This window comes from Hetaerina americana, unplaced genomic scaffold, assembly GCF_022747635.1.
Source record: "Hetaerina americana unplaced genomic scaffold, ioHetAmer1.1.p SCAF_44, whole genome shotgun sequence".
NCBI classification, from domain to species: Eukaryota; Metazoa; Arthropoda; class Insecta; order Odonata; family Calopterygidae; genus Hetaerina; species Hetaerina americana.
In genome coordinates this window covers 1,710,060-1,716,059 of record NW_027287030.1, presented here as the reverse complement: position 1 = coordinate 1,716,059, position 6,000 = coordinate 1,710,060, and positions in this window count along the sequence as shown.

Below are 6,000 nucleotides of genomic sequence, written 5' to 3'. Positions count from 1 at the left end.
TTTTTACTTGTAACTCAGGATTTTTATAATGAATAATATTCTTGTACTGTTGTCATAATGGAAATATCTAGTCAATAAAACTGATTATTTATATCTTTTGTGCATTGAAATTTTTTTGACCCAGCGAAATGCATAGAATTTTATTAAATACAAAATGATTCCTTTGAGAGTACATTGTCAAGGTCTTAGTGAAATTTCTGATGGCAAATCCATAAGCATCCTTTTCCTTTAAATTATCAAAAGAACTGAATTACTGCATATGTGGTATAAGTCAATATGATATGTAATTCTTTATACTTCATTTATCCTAAAATATTTTAATCTCTTTCATTATAATATTTCAACTCCCTAATAGTTTACCAACTTTGATATTTCCCTTGAATGCTAAGGTAAATATTTCAGTGCACTTAATTCCCTTCAAATTAATTAAATAATTATACTTAAAAAATGTCTCACTAGAATATTTATTCAACTGATTCTTATTTATACTGATAGTTTTTTCCTGCATATTTAGGTTAATGCACTAATGAGTGTATTATTTTTACTCTCTTCGGTGCAAGCTCTTGCTCAATCAAGACTCATGGCAATTTATTTTTCATAATTTATTGTATAAAACTAATTTTATGCTATATTGTCAGCTTCTACAGAGTGGATAGCAATTCTTGGAGTGAGAAATCAGATAAACGTTTTAAAAAAACATGGAATTGAGCAGTAAAACTTGATATTATGGAGAGTAAATGTTATTTTGTTGGAAAGTATATAGTGGATAGTAGAAAGTAAAATATCAGTTGAATTTTCTCCATTTTTACTTATTATACATCAGCAGTGATTTTTTTAACACTCATTAATTCTTTAGGTGTTCTGCGATTGCAAGATAAATAAAGAATACTTCAAGTAAAAACACCACAGTATACATATATGCACCATAATTGACATAGTTTTTCATGGTAATTAAGAGCCTACTGATAACTTTTGAGAAATCCAGCAGTTATAGAATATATCTCAGTGAATAAAAATTTATCTGCCCTTTTCTCCATCCTCTTGTTGATAATCCTTAGAACCATTTTAGCTGTGTTTGAAATCAAACTTATTGTTCTACAGGCTCTACTTCTAAACCTGTATAGTCCTCACATGATGTAGCCTAAACCATCTTCTCCGATTTCCTAAACCATCTTCCCTCTTGTATATTCTTGAATTGGATGATACACTTTATAATTACTAAACTATGGTCTGAGTTCACATCTGCTCCCAGGAAACTGTGAATTTATCTTGCCATTCTTAAATATATGCCTAACCATAATATAGTCTTAACTGATATCTTCCTGAATCTCCAGACATTTTCCATGTACACCTATGCCTTTTGTGCTGTCTAACCCAAGTGATTGATTATGATTAACCCATGTCTTACAAAGCTCTATTGCTTCCTCCCCTTGGTCATTTGTCGTCCGTAAACAATGCTCCTTTACCTCATTGTCATCACTTCCTTTGCCCATGATCATGTCTTCGAAATACCCCATCGGCTTCTTCCACCCTATGATTGCTTGGTGGCATGTATACCTGAACAATAGCCAAATTCATTGGTTCAGATTTTACATCACCTAATAATATTCTATCAGTTGCTTGCTCTATATTTACTATGCTTGTTCCTACCTTTTTTGCTCAAGATTATTTCCATCCCTCACTGGATCTCGTCCCCCTTGTTGTATTTTACTCTATGACTATCACTCCAGTAATCCCCACTATTCTTCCATCTCACCTCGCATAGGCTCAAAATATCTATATTTCCTCTTCCCATCTCTCGCTTTCCTAAACCTTTAAGTAGTTCCGAAGGAATGCTGTCAACCCCCCACAGCCTAATTACAGTTCATTTCCCTTAATGCCCTTGTTATCTCATCTTCAAGTATGTCTGGACCTATGCTATCTACGTCATATTCTCTGTCTATGTCTAACCTTGCTGGTTCAATATGAGAGTAAAAAGAAACTTAACATTTTCACCAAAAGGATTTAATATTTCACGACCATGGTTTTGACCTGATGATGATGAGCAGCATTGAAACCATGGTCATGAAAATTAAATCCTTTTAGTGGAAATGTTAAGTTTCTTTTTACCCTCATAATGAAGGAATTCCACAAAAGTTAAACCTGAAACTGTGTTGTTGCTGGTTCAAGTTCCTTAACAGAAATAATCACACAAATTTAAAAATGGGCATATATTGGTCTGAAGATCTAATATTCTTCCCATGTGCACAATCTGCCCATAAATCTGAAAACAGCTTGATTCTGAAAAAAAATCACAAAAACAACACCATAATAATGTAGAAATGGTTATTACAAATCATGTTAGGACGAATTGCATGATTGCTCCCCCCCCCCACTCACCTTTTGCTGGCTACATGCCCCTCTGCAACATGGAAAATGTATTAAGCTTTGGTATTGAAAATTAATAACTGATGAAACTGAAAATGCTTTCTTTTTCTTAAAATGTATTTTTCATCTTTCATTTTGTATGTGAAACTAATAAGCGTGATGGGAGAATAACGATATGGGTTCAGACAATGTGTGGGTAAAATGGATGCAATATATCTGTTGAGAGTGATTAGTGAAAGAAAAGGAAAAGAACAAAAAAGTTTATGTTATATGTATTGGCTTAGCTTTTGATAAAGTTAGATGGAACAAATTAATGATGATTTTGAAAAAGCATTGGATAAAAGATGTATATCTCTCTCAGAAAAACAGGGTAGGAAAAGGAGAACGATAGATAGACGAGACTGGAATAGAGAAGGGTGTTTGACAAGGATGCTGCCTGTCACCAACCCTATTTAATGTATATTTGTAAGACATAATATCTGCTATATAAATGGAAGTAGAGGAGTGAACAGCAAAGGTAAATGAGTGGAATGTGTCAGGTTTGCTGATAATATGGCTGTAGCGGCAGATAGTGAGCAAAATTTCATAGAGATGTTAGCAGACATTAACGACAGATGTAAGGAATATGGAATGTTGATAGAAAAAGACTCAAGAGTATGATAAGACAAGAGGACCACGCCGGGGCATCCCCATCTCTGCAACCTGCCATGTCTCCCTCACACCATGCAAACACCTCCATACGTCCGACCACCTACCCACCCCCTCCCACAGGGAACAATTCTGCGCGCCGTGCCCGCCCTCACATTCAACCCCCGCCTCTCATTCTCTCCCTTAAACCGACTGACGGCTTTCAGTGCGCTCTAGACCGTCGTCTCGGTCGGGGCCCCGGACTACAGTAGTTCAGGGATCTAATTATTTTTCAGCCGTTGATCGCGGCAGCGGACTTGACTCACTCCTCTCTCGGCAGCGACCAGCGTGTTTACCCCCGATTGTGAACACAGAGAGACCGGGATTCTCGATCTCGCCTGCGATCCTCCACAGAACACGCCCTGCGTCGTTCTCTTGTTTCGATCCCGTCCCTCAATCCCCTCGCATGCAAAAACTGGTGAAATTGCTTCTGGATAATTCCCGCGGTTCCCCTCTTACGGGAGATCGAAGGACGGACGTGTCTCCTCGAAGTGCAAAAGAACAACCATTCCATCGTGCTTACGTGTCTCTCTCCCCCTGAGTTAGAAAGGCTAGAGTGTGTGTGTGCAAGTGTTTTAAGTGCGCCCTCGCCGCTTTGGGATGCGGCGGACGTTTGTTTGCCGGTTGGCGGTTGACTCAAGACTGGAGGCGCGAAAGTTCATCGACGAGGGAATCCGCACCAGAGGAAAGGTGAGTTAATCCCTTACGCTCGTACAGTCGAGCGGCCGGATTGGTACGCTTTTGGTGCAGCACCGCTTAGGGCGGTCAAATGGTCCCCTCCCTCGCCCCCCCGCATTTCGTTCGCTCGAATCTCCGGCCTGTCAATCGGGAAATGGGACGTATCGGGGCGAAGCCGTAACTTTTGCTGACCCCACCTGGTGTGCCCTGGGATATTCCCTCGGATCGCTGTTTTTCGCTCGCAATGGGTATGGTGTCGTATCCGGGTAACTGGGGGCTTGAATTAAGTGGTTATTGGAAGGAGTCGATGAAAGAGTCCAACGGGATCTTATTTCAACCCTAGAATTTCATGAGTTAAGGAACAAATTTACCATAAACAAATCCCTTTGCAACCACCACCAGAGGGGCCCAGCCCATTTGCATCGCCTGATAGTGAGCCCCCGACTTACTTTACCATTCAAGGTGGCTTCAGTCATTCATTAATTATAAAGGATCGGTCGATGATAATCAAGGGTTGGCAGATGCTAATAGGGTCGGTGACTCTGCCATTAGCCAGTGGTCCGCAGCGGTCACTACCCTCAGTCGTCACTATCATGGTACAACCACTCACCCCTCTTTAATCGCCATTTGGCTGTTGCCCAGGTATGACAATGGGAGCGGGTCCTTTCGAGTTAGCAGAGCAGTAATGTAAATACGTCCGCCTGTAATAAATAGAGCCCGAATTCCGCTCACGTCTTCGGGGCGAATCAAAGCAGCATAATCATCTGCCTACGTCTCCTCTTTTTCCAATGGCTTTCGGTGCCGTTCTTTCTCGAACTTTAAAATTCCAGAGTGCATTCGTTTCCCCTGTCGTACGCCCAGTACCACACTCCCGACACCGCTGAGATATAGGTTCGAGTAATGATTTTTTTGTGAAATAGGTTTTACTGTAGTTCATTACTCGAGCATTGATTCGATTTTATTTCAATCCGTTCGAGGAGAATTTTATAGCAGTAGGAAAAACAGATTATTTTTAATTAGCTCCTAATATACGAGCTCTTAATAATAAAAGTTTTCAATGTATATTTTTATTTTCCGCAAAGATTATCTAGGTCTTGGTACACATTGACAAGGAGTCATTATTCAAAAGCGCGCGGCAGGAACTTCTAACGGAGTCATCCGCTAATGCGCATTAAAATGCAGCAATTTTTAAACGTAAAAATCATTCGCCTTGAGCAGGATCCGGGTTCGAATCTCGGTCAATGCTAACGATTTTTACATTTTGAAATCGTTGTAAGGAGCCATGATGTTTACCATATTACCTTGTAGTTGCCATTGGGGTTTATTTTTGCGGAAATCATCATCTCAGTTTTTAACTGGTGAATTAAAATAATTATATGAGGTCTGTCCAATAAATACGCGAACTGAGGCCATAAAAACTTTGTTTTGCTTTATTTAGTCTACATCAATTTTGCCCCCTTCAAAGTACTCTCCATTCGTTGCTATGCACTTATTCCATCTTCTTTTCCACTGTTTGAGGCACCCTTAGAAATCCTCGGCTGTTAGGCTTTTTAGTTTTCTCGTCGTTTCTTGCTGTATTATGTCTACATCTTCCCAGTGATGCCCCCTCATCACATTTTTGCATTTTGGGAATAGGAAAAAGTTGCAGGGGGCGAGATCTGACGAATAAGGAGGATGGTCAAGGATGGCGATTGAAAATTTTTGCCAGAAACTGGCGAACAATCAATGCTGAATGTGCAGGTGTATTGTCATGGTGAAGGATCCATCCCTTGCCTTGAGTCAAATTTGGTCGCACGCGATCTCTCAAACGTTTGAGAACTGTAAGGTAGAACTCAGAATTTACTGTTTGGCCTTCAGGAAGAAATTCAACACCTTCGACATCAAATAAAACCAGGTACCTCGTACATATGAGAATAGGAAAATAATGGAACAATTTATAATTATATTTGATGGGTTCTTTTGAGGGTTATTCCAAATCAAGTTGAAATATTGAAAGCACTCAATCAGAAAGGAAAGAAAGAATTAACAAATTTGAGTGATGAAATTTACAAAAAGGGACAATGGGCTAAAGACTTCAAGGAAACTGTAATGGCTCCTATATAAAAGAAGAAAAAAAACAGGATATGTGAGGAACACAGCACGATATGGCTAATACATGTATCACATTTGGCTAAAACAATATTAAGAACTTATAAAATGAAGTTTGTATGGGAAACTAAACAGTGTGATGGGAGAATAATGATATGAATTCAGACGGGGGGGATTGGT